Source organism: Phasianus colchicus, chromosome Z, assembly GCF_987193195.1.
Source record: "Phasianus colchicus chromosome Z, bPhaCol1.hap1.1, whole genome shotgun sequence".
NCBI lineage: Eukaryota > Metazoa > Chordata > Aves > Galliformes > Phasianidae > Phasianus > Phasianus colchicus.
In genome coordinates, this window is record NC_143476.1 from 60,054,453 (window position 1) to 60,070,828 (window position 16,376).

Here is a 16,376-nt window from a genome sequence, read left to right on the forward strand (position 1 = left end):
AAACTTGCAGAACATAATTATTTCCCTGATCTTTGGGAATAACTGATATTAATCTGAGTTGCTTTTGCATCAAAAAGAGAATCCAATTTTAAACATGGAATTTAAAAAGTGCATATTCTAACCATAACTTTCTACCAAAAAGTGGGTATTGAGATATGGTTGTTTTGTTTTCTCATTAGTATGTGGAGAACATAATCAAATTTAGTTTCCCAATTCCTTTCTAATACTTCTGCAAGTTTTACTAGCACTGTATTCTTAACTAAGAGTATACCCGACATACTAAACACTGGAACAAGTTTGTAGAGAGCTGCTTGATGCTCTGTGATTGTCGCTGTTCAAGAGGCATTTGGATACTGCTCCCAGTGATGTGTTTTAACTTTCGTTTGGCACTGAAGAGTTCAGGCAGTTGGACAAGACAACCATTGAAGGCTGCTTCCAACTGTTCTGTTATGCTCTATTTTATTTTCTTCTGTTGATCCCCAGAAACTGTCCTGTCACAAGTTATTGCAAAACCTGCCAATATCCATATTTTAGTAATTCTAGGATGTTGTTTTCCTTTGAGAAATAATTGATAGTAACTAAGTATGTGATTCTCTGCCCTCAGCTCCCACTCAAGAGAAAAGAAACAAAGTAGGTGAAAGCACCTCTCCTCAGTAAACAACGAGCTATAAAATTCTAATTAATTAATAAATCTACTGTAAACACTCTAATTAAGAACACGGCTTTCTTCCATCACTGTAAATGAGTAATTAGGTTGCATAAAAATCCATAATACAAGTGAAATAAGAGTTTATAAATAGTAGCTAAATAAATACAACAGGTCTTTGAAAGTGGAAGGCTACTCCGAAGTCTATTGTCTTCACTGATTTGGATTTTTGTCTGCCTGTTATAAATGTGCAGTTAAACTATTGGGCTGAATTATACATTTGAAGGTTAAATACCAAAGAGACTGATTCATCAACACTTATATAAGAATGTGCTTTCTTAACTTTAGATAAAGTATAAAATACGTTTGGCTCTTTATCAACCAAGACTAGCATATGCCACCACTTCTTAGATTTTTTGTCCTTCTGTACACATCTGGTTATAAATGATTAGGCAACAAAAATTAATTTCTCTATGTTTTGAGACAATATTTTTATTGGACTACTTGGATATTTTCATTTTAATATTATGATTACCTGTGGTTCAGTCTGGTTATAGCAGTCAAATGGGACCGCTTCATTTTCTTGTGAAAGGTGATGAAAGCAGTAACTGGTGGAACTTCTGTAGTTTCTGTTTCAGATAACAATTCCCTCCAGTGAAGAGTAAGAACTGAGACTACAGACGCAGGATGGAGCATGAAGTAGTCTCTGCTCTCTTGTTTTTGCTCAGAGTGTCTTACAGTTAGTATTTTATTGGAGATTTGGAATAGAAATTGAAATGGACAATATATAAAAAATGAGCTTCCTTAGAAACTGTTTTTTTTTTTTTTTGTAGTTTAGTTACAAATGTTATGGAGCACTGTACTTTATTGATAATACAGACTGCAGAGGTAAAGAAGATCTTTATTTTCTTCATTTCAACCTTCCAAAGTCAATATTACACTGTGTACAGGTTAGGTTTTTTTTTTTTCTCTTTTGGGATCATCCTTTTGCACACCTGCAGAGAACAGGCATATCAACACAAGTTTGCATTGTAGTCTAGTGTTTTGATGTTCTGAGGTCCCCAACCTAAGTACCCTTTACAGTTTGTGTCCCTTTCTTTGCTGCTATTCCAAGCTTATTTGATAGAATCTTGAGCAATCAGGTTTTCTTAGCTTTATCCTTGGATATTAAAAAAAAACCACAAAACTTAATAACAATAGAAATGCAACTGTGTAAGAGTGACGTGTAGCCCTTCATATGAGATAGATCATGTTTTTCTGAACACTGCAGAGGAAGCTCATGGCTATGGTCTGCTCTTACACAATGCATCATTGATGCAATAATATTTAGTACATTGTGTGTAAGGTAGGATAAGTGATCTGCGCATAAGAGTTTGAATGAAAAGTCATATGTTCTTTTATACTTGCTGTATACTGTACTTGGCCTTAAATACAACTCTGACTTAGTTTTAATGCTCTTTAGAATCTTCACCTCATTTGCTTATTGCATGGGGCAATTTTGCATTATGTGCTGAAACTTTGAAACTGAGCAAGGTGGAGCATTTTCTTACAGTGCTGTAACATCTGTTGATAGTAGGGGATTATAATGTATCCAGCAACTAGGCTAAGCCCTTAGTTTAAGCAAGTAAGGCTGAACTTGTAATGTTATGACAGAGGTCATGCTGATCATAGATGGATGTTTTTTGAGGTGAGGATTAATAAAGCAGTTTGGTTACAAGACAACGCTTCTGTTCAGTTGAGATTTGTCTTAGAAAACAAAAAACCCGCCTTGTCTGTGTATATCAGTCATGTTTAGTCTCTTGGAGAGCAATCATTATATTTTGATTTTTATGTACTGGTTCACCACTCGAACATATTAAAAGAAAGCTGATTAAAGATCATGTTTTATATCTGCTCTAATACACAAGGGTAGTAGCTGTACTGAGGAACTTACAGCAATAATAATGTATAATGATTGGATCCTGTCATGTTTCTAAAATACCTTCTTGCTAGCTAAAGTATAAAAGAAGCCATTTATTGTGACAAATCCTGCTTTACTTTGCAATTATTTCATTATTAATCTTCATGTTTAATGTCATTTTGTTTCTGTATGTTCTTAGATTGCATAGTTCAACAAAGAATGTTTATATTTACTGGGGAACCGGTGATTCAGTTTATTTGCTTCTGAACTGTTGAGGTTTGCACATGTTCGTGTTTGTTGCTTTAGTAAAGACAAGGTTAGAATAACGGACAATGAGTGCTGATTAAGTGTTTTTGGTATTAAGAGCATGCAGAAGTGTTCATTTTGATGCAGTTGTTCAAATTCTCTCTTCAGGGGAATAATGACATGATTTCATGCATATGCTGCTGAGTGCAAAATCTTGCACTGTATTCTCATTGTGTATAAAGAACCTTCTACTAGGATTTATCAACATAAAATCAACAAAAAGGATGTACCCAAGTTTCAGTATGTTGTTGCAGGCATATTTCTCTGTTACCTATCTTCCAGTTTATCAAAGAGAATAGAAAATCTTTTGAATTGTGCTTAGCAAGTGTAAAATTAAAAGCTACTTTAACTAGTCTTCTCCTCACAGACCATGTAACCCTTTAAAATGCTGCAGCGGTTAATAATTAACTAATTCTGCTACAATTTATGACATTAAATTTAGTGAGACGTAGAAATGATGTAGTCATAGTATTCTATTACAATTCTAGAAGTAAAAACAAGGAGAAAATTAATTTTATATATGTGCAGGATTTGATTTTAATAGCATTCAACATTCAGAATTCTAAATGTTTAGAATATTTTTCTCGTGTGGTACTATTAAACATTTTCATAGTAACAAATGACTTCTAACCAGTTAGGCCAACTTTTTGTCACTAGTGGTGATTATAGTTCTCATAAGATGAGACACAATGGATGACTTAACTCAGAGAAAGGCAAAAGAATGGATATGCTCCTGCATGTGTTGTTATCTGTAAGGCACTAATTTACTCTCAGTTGTAGACATACCATAACACAGAACAAAACAAAGCCTTAGTGGATAGATTAGAATGCTTGCAGTGTGTTGAATAAAGGTAGTATACTGAATAGAAGGATGGAACACGTGCTGGAGAAGAACATGAGTACTAAAGAAGGAACTATATCTCCATTCATACATTTTGCAGAAGCTATTTTACATGTGAAAATGTAAGCTATAGTTACTTTATGAACTCACTACTTGGACTTCCTTTGTTCCAACATGAGGAAGAATATCTATGTTGCTGGCACCTTAGCTCCATTTGGCTGCTTATGTACTGCTTTTGTTTGCTTATCTCTGGTATTGTCATTTGCTTTTAAGTAAAAGCAAAAAATTGTAGGACAGCTTCATAAAGAAATTTAATCATTGCAGTTCAGAGTTTTGCATTTTGTAGAAGAGTAGCCTGTGGAGGAAACGGAAGCCTGTGCTTAGCACAGTGCATTCTGTGTTCAAGGGATGCAAAATTAAGTGCTATCCTTTCTGTAGAAGTAAAAGCAGGTAGTTCTGCAGGGAGCTACATGTACAGGGAGGCACATGTCAGCTAGTAATCATAGACAGAAATACTTCTCTAGATGCTGTCACTCATTTCAGGAGAACTTCAAATTCATTAGCAGAAGATGGTATTCCGTGCCATAAATATCGTAATTGGAGCATTCAAGCCAAATGGGACTGATCTGATATCTACCTCATCTGAAGCCATAGTATGGAGAATACTCAGTGTTGATGACATGCCGTGCATAGAAAAACTGTTTAGGTTATTCTGGAATCCCACTGGAGATGTTCATACCCTTGTATACTTAAGTATGTAAATGTGGATCGCAGAGCGTATTTTTATAATGGAAAGTGTGTGTAAGGTTATATTAATACTTTTTTTTTTTTTTTTTTTTTTTTTTTTTTGACGTGCTTAAATGACCTACTCTTACTTCTGTATCTAAAATCAGGGTGGAGGGATATGTAAGATTAGGTTAATGCTGCTTATTATTAGCTTATGTGGTTGGGGCTTAAGTTGTTTCAGAGTATTAGGAGATCTTCAGAATTAAACTTGATGTGGAAAAGAGGGTAGTATGAATTTAAATGTGGTCTTTTTTAATGCACTTTTGCTCAAGGGGGCAGTGCTTAAGTCCACGCAAAACACAAGCTATGAATGTGCTGAGCAACAGTCATAAAGCCAGAAAACTTTCTTTAAAAATACTCTTGAACTGATTGGAGTCTCTTTTAAGAGAGGTTATATATTGCATGCATTGATAAACCTGCTTAAACAAATTTTACAAAGGATTCCAGCTGTGATTTAAAATTGTATGTAACTTAAAATGTGCATGTTCATACCTTACTTTGATAAGATGCTTGTCTTAAATCTTGCCAAAATCATATTAGTGCTGTTTCAAATTTATTTATGTTAGTTTTTACATAGCAACATTCAAAACATCCTGTTGTTGGTGACAATGAGAAAATACATTACGTGCTTTTTCACCTATTCTTTGTTGTTTCACACACTTGAAGAATACTTGAAAGAAAAGTACACTTGTTTTTGTGTATAATGCCAATAAAGTTCAAGATACACTTATTTTGACAGCCCAAATGAAAATTGCTGCTGTATTTCACATGCATTTTACTTGCAATGTTATATTTTATGATTTATTTCACTTATTCCAAACAAATAATATGGATAGCACTTGTGTTTATTCTCTAATGAATCTTTGAAAGGTAAGTATATTATAAGTACATTAAATTAGATTTCTGTGAGCTGAAAGAAGAGGAAAGAGGCTAAGCTTGTTCAGCCTGGAGCAGAGAAGGCTGCAGACCATTGCAGCCTTCCAGTACCTAAAGGGAGCCTATAAGCACAAGGGGAGCAAACTCTTTACAAGAGTAGGTAATAGCAGAACAAGGGGAAATGGTTTTAAGTTGAATGAGGAAAGACTTAGATTGGATACTGGGGAAGTTCTTTACTATGAGAATGGTGAGGTGCTGGCTGCCCAGAAAGGTTATGGATGCCCTGTCCCTGGAGGTGTTCAAGGCCAGGCTGGATGGGACCCTGGGCAGCCTGGGGTAGTATTAATTGTAGCAGGGGGAGTTGAAGCTTGATGATCCTTGAGGTGCCTTCCAACCCAGTGCATTCTGTGATGCTATGAAAGTGAAATCATAGAATCATAGACTACCCCAAGTAGGAAGAGAGGGATCATCGAGTCCATCAGTTCCACCAAAGACCATCCAGAATTCAAACCCTACATGTGAGAGTGTTGTCCAAAAGCTCCTTGAACTCTTTCAGGTTTGGGCCATGGTTTCAAGGCCTGGCCACCATTGATGAAGAACCTTTTCCTAATGCTCTGGAGGAGGATTACAGTCTCTGCAGATCATGAAGAGTCAAACAGAATGCTGTTTAACACGTAGTATACTCTGGAGTCTAGTGACATGTTTTGCATACAAATCATCTAGTAAATATTAAGGAACTTACAGAATACACAGCAGCTTTTGTTGTTGTTGTTGAACTAAGCTTTCAATTGTCTTCACTGAGGACAGAAAATAAACCTTAAGTCATGAAAATAGAACCTGCAACTTGGGATATCACTGCATGCTATTAATTGGATGGTAACAATTTTGCTTACTGAACATGTCCCACTTCTAAAAAAGTCTGGGGGTTGGACTTGATGATCCCTGAAGGTCCCTTCCAACCCCTATGATTCTGTGTGTGAAGAATCAGTAAACCAGCTTCATGTTTCATTTAGTTGAATGAAATGTTACTGCACGGAAATCAAAGCATATTTTCTCTCCTTTAAGCACTGGGTGCTCTTTAATGCTACTTCATACCTTAGTGGATCTTATACTATGAATGCTCATTTTCTGTCATTTTCACTTCACTTATTTAAAACTGCTGGGTTTTCTTTGTCTACTTTTTTTTATGTGAGATGCCACTTGAGTATCATGTTGCAACACAAATATCCAGAGGTCTACTGTAAAATGGAACTTAAATTCTCATGGCCTGCTGGCAGGGCAAAAACTGAGACTTAAATCTTGCTTTCTGATACAGAAGCAAGTTTTGCTTGACTTCAGGAGTCTTATGTGTGCACGCAAATGAGATCACATCTGGCAGTCTGAAATCCTTCCAGTGTGTCCTTAGGAAACCATCCAGGTAGAGTTTAGATTGTTCAATGACCAGTATTTCTGGTGTGTGAATCTGTGAGAAGTTTGTCAAAAGCTGTTTTTCTGGATTTATTTGAAGATAGAAAGGGAAAGAAAAACAGAAACAAGACCTACAGTTCTGTCTTTATTTTGCATCCTTGGATTTTTCCCTTATTGGAGAGCTAGGTTGGAACCTGTCCTTGCTTACCTGCTTATCTGAAACCTATACTGGAAACTGTCAAGGAAAGTCTTTGCTCATCATTAGTACCTGTGCACTGTGCTCCCCTGGTATAATGCAGAGCAACGATAGCTGCTTGTTCTTACTAGCAGTAGCAGTTGATGCCATTAATATAGGAAGGAGAGCGGTCATTAAGAGATGACCAACAGAGAAAATGCTGGAGATATTCAGAGATGGGGAATAAGAGTGGGACAGAATTAGGAATATACTCAATAGGGGTTTCTGAAGCACCTCTATTATTGATACCACAGAGAAACATGACACTATAGAAGTAAACAGTAATGTGAGAGAATAAAGCAAATGTGATTGTGGTAGAAAGATGTCATAAAAGAGAAGTTACAAAGTAGAGTCATCACTTGTTGGTAAGAGGAAATAATATTGCTGAGTAGAACAAAGCATTTTATTCTGTGTAAGAAAAGAAAAGGAATAGACATCCCACCAAGCCATGTTTGTCAGAAGTAGTTCTGCTTCTGAGGTGACCAGGGGGAATAAATTCTGCTTCTGCAAAGAATATACTCAAAGAAAAAATCAAATAAGTAAATTTGATCTAAGTAGTTATTTTCAAGTCTTTAAGATGTTCCAGCTCATGAAATGTAGGTAGTTGCAGATATTATGTAGTTTGAGAGTTATCTGCTGAATGTTAGAGGATAAAAGTTACTGAGTTCCAATCTCTGAGCAACCTGGCCTAGCTGTGGAGGTTCCTGTTCGTTTCAGGGAGTTGGACTAGGTGACCTTTGAGGGTCCCTTCCAATGCAAACAATCCTATGGTTCTAGGGATAAGAACACTCATCAGTGCAGCCTGTGTCTGTCTGAAAATCTTGCAGAACTATGGCTCATGGCAGTTTCTTAAGGTGACAGATGATTAAAATCCACGCTAAATAGGGGGAGGATGGGGGTGGGGGAGTGGGAATTTATAATGAGAACTCAAGCATTTAATGTTTTTAGTTAGCTTAAGAAAGTTTACTTTTGTGAATTGTTGACTTATTTTGAAAGAACTTGTTTAAAATTCTGTTCCTTCTGGGATAACTGTGCAGTTATCCATATGCAGAATGTGAAACGTGTTTCATACAGCTATCTGAAATTTGAGCATTTCTTGTAGTTTTCCTCAGTGGGCTCCCAGAAGGAAAAGTTTGGAGCTAGGGTCTTGAACAAGGATCGATACTGATGGCGAAATTAGATCAAATTATGTTGATTACTTTGAAAACAGTTGGTCTTAAATTTTTTACTTGTGTTATCTTCAGTGTAATATTAGAAGCTTACAGCAGGCAGCACCTGTTCATCTCCTCTGTAAGGTGCTCAAGCTTCAGTGACATTTAACAGCAATAAGGATCCTAGTATAAATGAGTTAACAGCAGCTACGCGTGCTCTTTGTAGTCTGAAACATGGCTCAGCTGGCTCGAGATGTGTTATGCCATCTGTATGTGGTACCATCTGTAGCCAGGGCCGCTGTACACTCTTCCCAGCAAAAGCAGCTTTCCTATGCGCAGTGTTTGTAAAACAGCTTATGCAGACTTACAGTAACTGTCTGCGCTCTGCTACAGCAATACTTCAGTCTCTCAAAATAAATGCAGGTTATATATATATAAAGGCACTTCTCTTAGTATATTAATAGCAGCAACAATCAACAATCTGAGTAGAGGATAGAGTATACAACTGTAGTAGAGAAGAGTACAACAACTTCTTCCAGAACACCAATGAAATAGAATTTTCCAAGTTTTTCAAGAGCTGTATTAGTTACTGTTTTATCAGTGGTCCTATAAGCTTTTGCTGCTGAATTCTCTATGACGTCTGTAAAGTTCGTGGACCTTCACAATGAATTTTGAAGTTGTTCTTCTGTGGCTTTTGGTTTTTGGTTGGTTAGTTTTGGTTTGTTTGTCATAAAGTCCAGTGTGACTACAATAGTTGTATATTTCATTACATAATAAATCATTTATATAAAAAAATGTGTGCTACGTGAAGGTGATAGGTTGGTCCTTTGAAGGGGTGATGTACTAACATAGTCCAGCCAGAGAGATCTACCTGGCTAAGCAGGTGTTTTAACTCTGATTGCATCTTGACCTGAGTAGGTTTTTTTTGGGAGACCAGGATGTCTTCTGCTGAAGAAGAGTTTGAACGCTTTTCATAAAGACAATTCTATGTTACCATTTTACTGGTATGACAGCTGCTCACATTAACACACTTTCCATGTCTCGGATGCCTTTCAAAATGTGTTTATTGATTTTTAAACAATTGATGAAACATTAAGGGGTTGGATGGATTCTGTAAGCACATCTGACATTAAAACAGTGTTATAAACGGCATAATTATTAGATAGCGAAACCTGTCTAGGTTTTAATTTCTCTTCAGATATTAAGTTACAAGCTTGCTTTTATAGCTTGATCTGAGAGCTGTGCTATGAGGTGTGAACCTTGGATATCTGATTACATGTCCAGTTTTAAACTCAGATCTTCTCAACTTCCCATCACAAGAACATTACATTAATGGAGGATTACTTCTGTGGATATATAGTAGGACCTTCAAATGAAGTCTGAAGTTGGTTTTCGTATGAGACCCATCTTAAGTGTGCAAAATCATAATGCTGAAATTTCAGATTAGGAGTAAGTTTTAGCCAGATGGACTCTAATGACTTTATACAGCAATTGGAGCTTGAACACGGCTGCTACTGCAACATCAGTGGGACTGGCGGTTGATGTTCTGGGCCCAGTGTGGTACCCAGGAGCGGCTTCGCCCCTGGGCTGGCCCTCGCCTCCTGGACAGGCATCTGTGGCGTCTCTGGGGCTGGCTGTGGGTCTCTGCACCCGATGTTCAAGAGGCAAGCGGCTTCGAGTCCAGGCCCGCTCTGTCTGCCTGGAAAGCAGCTCAGGCACCTGGGAACTGTGATCTGGTCCCGATGGTGCCTGGTTGGTGGTACCAGAGCTGCTGCTGTCCTGTACTACAGGACCTTGGGATGGCCCCAGTCCCTGCTGGCTGGCAGTGCTGGGGCCAGTGCTGTCCAAATTGGGGCTGGAGGCTCTAAGGAGAGACAGGAAGGTGAGTGGACAGATCTCCAGCCCTAGGGTGGACAGGGTTTCATTCATCATGGGCGAAAGAGACTTGAGCAAGGCCTTGCCTGGCCCCAGCCCAGCAGCATGCGGCTGTTTGCCTCTTACTGCTGCCCTCTCCAGCACAGGCGTTGCACTCTCAGCTGGCTGTGCTAAGACTCAAGTTGGAGCAGAGTCGATGTGTGCCTTGTGCAGCACAGGAGCTGCAGACAAGCAGCTGCCAAGGCCTGGGGAAACGAACAGGTTGTGGCCATGAGGACAAAGTGACCTGAGCCAGGGAGTGCCTGTCAAAGTTCCGATGCTCAGTCTGTGCTCCCCCAGCCTTTGGTAAGGCCACGATCCTACGCAGAGCCCCAGAGGGCTGCTGATGTAACACCCCTCTCCCTCTGCCTGATCCCTGCCGTGTGGGTAGCGGCAGTTGCTGGCATTGCAGCTCCTGTGCCTAACTCCAAGGGATGCGTCTCCCACTTTGGTTTTCTGCCAGAGAAGGGAGGGAATGTGATGAGCTTCCAGTGCCTCTAGACTAAGACTGCCCAAAGCCATCCCTGCTCTTCCAGCCTGACTGCAGTTCTACCATATTTGTGAAGCTGAGGCCACTGCTCATGGGCAGCAAAGGGCCAGGCCTGCTGAGGGTCCTTGGGCAGGCACAGCTCTTGTGCCCTCATGTCTTGAGAGCTGGCTGAAGGACACCAACCTGACTGGGATGTGGATCCCCATGTTGATCATATCTTGAATAAATTTGTCTCTGTCTCTACACAGGGGGCACTGGAAGCAGCGAAGCCCAGCACTCTTGGCCATTCCCTGCAGCAGAAACAGAAGCAGCATGAGTGTAAGCAGGGCATAGTGCTGCTGAGCACCTGTGGTGCCTGTGGGCAATGGGAGGGCACCTACCTGGATGCAGGCCCAATGAAACCAGGTGTATTGGCAAGCTGGGCACCCCATGGTGGAATACGAGTGGCTGGTCCCCCCAGGCTCCATGCAGATGATGCAAGTCGTGTCCTGCGTTGGCACTGTCTCCACTGGCTGCTGTGGAAGGTGCTCCCAGCAGAAGGACCTGGGGGAAGATGGGAGCGATGGGCAAGGTGAGAAGTGTTGCAAGGAGAGCAGAGGAACAGGAAGGAGCCCCAGGCCTTGGCTCTGGCTCTGTCAGGCTGCATGGAGGTGTTACGGCACATTCCTCGCTTCTTTGGCTGTTCTCACAGCAGAGGTTGGAGGCTCACAGGCAACACCTGGCAGCCCTTACCTGTGCTGGTCACAGTGCTGGGTGACACACTGACACTCTGAGGTGCAGGGGAAATGGAAACTGCGGTCACAGCCCGCCTCTGCACAGGTGATGAAGGCCCCCTACTTGCCACAAACAAAGCAGAGCTGGAACAAGCAGAGCAGCCCCATCAGCAGCAGGCTCAGGGCCTACACAGCAGGCCCCACACCTCTGGGCAGGGCACAGGATGCGAGCAGGGCTGGGTGGCACTCTGCAGAGCTGCCTGGTGAGCAGGGCTCGTCTGCAGAGCAGCAATTTCTCTTGGAGCTGGTTGGAAGGGCTGGGATTGCCTTCTTTGTACCAGACTAAGCTCACCATGCCTCTTCTGGCACAAAGCTCCCTGTTCTGGTCTGATGCTCACCGTCTGCTGTGCCTGCCTCATTGTGCGTATCAGGTCTTCAACATAGAAAAGTCCTTTATTTTGATTGTCTATCCCATGTTGACAAAGACCATTGGCAAATCCCTGTACAGGAGGAAAGAATGTGGCCTTGTTAATGCAGAAAGGAGGGAAGCATTGGTTGGAGGAAGGTGGCAGGAGTCACAAGGGAACTCACCACCCAAAATGCATGGAAACACATCCCATACATCTCATATCTCTTGCCGAAGATGGATGTCTTGTTATCCACTCGGCCACAGAATACACATGCTGGAGAGGAGAGAGTAACAGCAGGGAGCGCCTTGCAGGGCCAGGTGCCCCCTGGGGCTGTCCCAGGGGCTGCTCTGTGCCAGCAGTGCCAGCTGAGGGGCAGGGCTACAGGCTGTGGACGGGAAGGGGCACTGCAGGCCCAGCGGTGCCAGCAGGCAGCCACAGCCAAGCCATTTTTAGAGCCCATTGATAGGTTTTTATAAAATCAGTTGGTCTTGCAGCTCGGAAGGCCAATGGTATCCTAGGTTCCATCAGAAGAGGGGTGACCAGCAGGGACTGGGAGGTGACTGTCCCTCTCTACTCTGCCCTAATCAGGCCCCATCTGGAGTACTGCATCAGGTCATGGGCCCCCCTACAGGAAAGATATGGAGCTGTTGGAGAGGGTCTAGCAGAGAGCCACAAAGATGATCAGAGGGCTGCAGCACCTCTCCTACAAAGACAGGCTAAGAGAGCTGGGCTTGTTCAACCTGGAGAAAAGAAGGCTGTGAGGAGACTTCATTGCAGCCTTCCAGTATTTAAAGGGAGATTACAAACAAGAAGGGAATCAACTTTTTACTCAGGTAGATGAATAGTGATAGGATAAGGGGAAATGGTTTTAAGCTCAAGAAGGGCAGGTTTAGCTTGGGTGTCAGGGGAAAGTTCTTTACAGAGAGAGTGGTGAGGTGATGGAACAGGCTGCCCAGGGAGGTATTCAAGACCAGGCTGGATGGGGCAACCTGCTCTCGTACCAGACAGGCAAGAGGGTTGGAAATTGATGATCCTTGGGGTCCCTTCCAACTCAAGCCATTCTGTGATTCTATGATTCTTTGAACTGATGATCTCTAGAATGAGGCTGAGTGGGGTCTGAGTATTCTGCTTCTTGTCTGGCGCTGTGTGCTCTCAGCACACACTGCTGAGGCAGTCTGACACCTACATGTGCAGAACACAAACTTGTGCTGCAGCACAGGCAGCAGACCTGGCCCATCAACACATGAAGTGTTTGCCTGCAAAGCACATGCACGTTTCCAGAATACTATTCCTGCTCCCTGCATAACTCACACTTTCTGCATTTGATAACTTGTGTCCTTGGCCTATGGCTATAACAAACAGTTCAAGTATGTTGTTTGGATGGGTTACCCAAATGGTGTTTTATGTACGGACAGGTCAAGCAAGGCATTCAGCTGTGTTTGTGTGTTTAGAAGTATGTTCAGTGAGTTTCACAAATACAATTTAAAAAAAACAGCAAGAAGAAGTTGCTCCTATGCTCCAGAACACTTCTGAGTGAGAAGTTAATAGGATTAGCATTAGGCTGTGTTAATCTCTTTTACTGCTGCAGTACAGCTCAGTAGGTAAGCACTGTGAGAGGCTGGCTGCAAGGAGCAGGGGCTAGCTGCGTGTCATGGCCCCTTTACAGGAGGCAAAGATAAAAGTTTTCTGAATATGCATCCACTGTGTTCTTAATTATAATTAAAAAGCATCATACCTCAGAAAATAAACCACTTAGATAAATGTGGCTTCAGGCTCTGTACCCTACTGTTTCTAGGTGAAAGCTAAAATGACATTTAAGCTGTCCTGTTCTATCCCTCATACTTTGACAGAAACCTGCTGGTAAGACCCATCGAGTCTCACATGAAGACATTTCATTCTAACTCCTATTTAAGATGCCCAATTATTATTTGGTTATAGACCCCTGGTGTGTCATATACATTCCAGCGGATGTGCTGTGACAGAACAGGAACTCTCACTGTTTTTCTGTGGTCAGCTACTATGGCAGTGCTGCAGAAAATGTGTGATTTACATTCCTGATGAGTCTTTAGAAGCATCTTGCACCATCTAGTGAAGAAGACAGGAGTTTCTAGTGCCACATCGGCACTGTGTAGAATTTGGTAGCACGAGGCTCTGCCATTTAGCAGAGTTTCTTGAGACAGCTTTTTTCTTTCTTCCCCTATTACCAATATGCTGACATTTTTGAGGGGTATCTGTCAAGCAACAGCCACAAAGAACTCTAACAATCTGAGTTCAAACTTGTTTATACTCCAAGCTTTTTGAAAGGGCTATTCAGTCTCTTATCTCTGAGAGTGGCTGAACACTCAGAGGATAAGCTTGTGAAGAAAGCCACAGGGAATGGCATTGAATTCTTCATTTGGCGTGAAAGAAGTGGTTTGTTTTGCTACAGTATGAGAATTCTTTTGTTGTCAGCATTCTGGCAATTTAAGCTGCGTGCCTTCCTTTCTGCTGTGGTTGCTAGTAGTTTGCAAATGCAACATGTTATGGAATTGTTATGCCACTCATCTAAGGGAGCAGAACTGTGAAATCTGAAAGTTGGACAATTGAGAGCAGAATTCTGCACTGCTGTGACAAAAGCTGGTGTGTGCTTGGTTCACACAGGACTGGGTGCTGGTTTCTCCCATCTCACACATTCAAAGCAGTAGGAGCATACCAGCAACTCTACAAAATTTAAAAGAGGGTCATACAACTGGAATCAATAAATATTTTTTAGATTTAAGAAAAAATAGATTATATCCATTTTTCCAATGCACTTCTTTTCTGTTTTTCACTACCATTCCTTCCTTCCTTCCTTCCTTCCTTCCTCCCTCCCTCCCTTCCTCCCTTCCTCCCTTCCTTCCTTCCTTTCTTCCTTCCTCCCTCCCTCACTCCCTCCCTCCCTGTAAATGCAGTATTAACCTTGTGGATATTTGTTTACAAGAGTTTGATATAAGAAAAGCTGTTGGCATTCCTTTCTGTATGGATTTTAACTTCAACATGTAACAGACTTGGCAATGTCTTTCTTCCTGAAGTGTGGTATACATTCCACACATGCTGCTAGGCCTGTAGTGTCTGCTAGCATTGATAGAAGTATTTCTCTTCTGGTGAATGCACCTCACAGTCCAGCCTTTCCCATCATGTTGCACTTAACTTTTATTTTTTTTTATCCAAGATTTCCAACTCTGAATTTATGGAGTGATAGATTTCCAGATGTAAAAAAAAAAAAAATAACTGGAGAGGTTCATTTGGAGATCTGTAGCCTTGTAGATGTGGAACTCAGCATGACTGAAGTACGGAGCTGCCATGTGGGGTTGTCAAAACTGCTTTCAGCATTCAAGGTATAAAGGCTAACAGCACACTGGAAGCAACACTGGAGGGAGTGGCAGATACAGAAGATGACAAGTCAGTGCTGGGAATGTGCTCAAGGTCCCATTGCTGTGACTTTCCCTGTCCCACACAAGAGAAGAAGCAAATGTTGCAAAAGTCATTCAAAAACCTGTTGGTGGGGAATTCCAGGCAGGTGCCTCATATGAGGAAGGAACATTAAAAAGGGGCTACTTGAAAAATAGCTGTGATCTGTGATCTGTGATCGCAATGGGGAGCATAGGAGGGCCAGAGTTCTGGGCTGCAACTCCTGACTGCCAGCACCTTGATCTGCTGACTGCTTGGTACAAGAGACAGGAGGGCAAGCTGAGTGGTGTGCCAAGAAGGAAATAAAAAAGACATGAAGAAGATATTAGGTAATAAAGTACCAGGACCAGGTGGGTCAGCAGATGATTTTGGAGAACATTCTGAGATAAATTACACACAGTTTTAAGTGAGGTTTCCTAATGCACATTAGGAACAAGATGTTTTTCCCTAACTTAATTTATTCATCCAGGAAGACAAGGAAGTTTAGAGTGTACAGATCTATTTCATTTTCTTGCATTATTGCATATCTTGCAATAACTTTAAAAGCTATCACTATTAAATTAGGGGCCAACCTTACAGTGTTTGTTCAGGACAAGTTTGCTGGAAGTGACTACTCGGTGGATCACAGCATAAAGAGAGTGCATCACGTCTGCTGTAGCATTACAATTTGATTGTACCTCAGCAGGGGATTCAGTTTATCCCCTGCAAAGGAAAACCGCACACTCATTTGTTCCTTCTCTCTGCAATTCCAAGCACTGAACTTGTCATCTTCTGTATCAGTCACTCCCTCCAGTGTCATTTCCAGTGTCCTGTTAGCCTTTGCACCATGAATGCTGAAAGCAGTTTCAAGAACCCCACGTGGCAGTTCCATGTCATGCTGAATTCCACATCTACAAGGCTACAGGCCTGTGAGAGCTGCAGTGCCCTTCTCCAGTGCTGCTCTGTCAAATGCAGCACAGCTGCACTGTGCCTTGCACAATAAATAATGGTACATTGTTTAGAGATTTCCATTTTGTGGACTGTGCCATCCAAACATGGACTTTTATCTGAAGACATAATGTATGTGCACATGCCATTATGTGACAGATGTAGTTCTGACAGTCCATAGGCTTTCCAGAAGTCAGATAGAAGTCCACTAGGGGACATCCAGGGTTGAGTATTTCTGTCCAAAGGGAGAAAGATGCGCTCTGTGCAGAGCTGTTTCTCTGCTGTGGTAGGCAGCAATCTCATCTGTAGATGGGGAGTGTTTTTTTGATGAGGTATTTATATCCT

General features: G+C 41.5%; 1 long non-coding RNA gene across 2 annotated transcripts; it reads right to left on the reverse strand.

Moving 5' to 3' along the window:
• Positions 1–9,077: 9,077 nt before the first annotated feature.
• LOC149913019 (uncharacterized) lies at positions 9,078–16,370 on the reverse strand. 2 transcript variants are annotated; one of them, XR_016462181.1, is made up of 3 exons: positions 11,664–16,370; positions 10,933–11,095; positions 9,078–10,842 (listed from the first exon to the last, which is right to left on the reverse strand). It is a non-coding gene; the product is annotated as an uncharacterized LOC149913019 (long non-coding RNA). The 2 variants fall into 2 exon arrangements; XR_016462182.1 differs by having other exon boundaries at positions 9,078–10,268; positions 10,736–10,842; positions 10,933–16,370.
• Between the last annotated feature and the right edge of the window lie 6 nt (positions 16,371–16,376).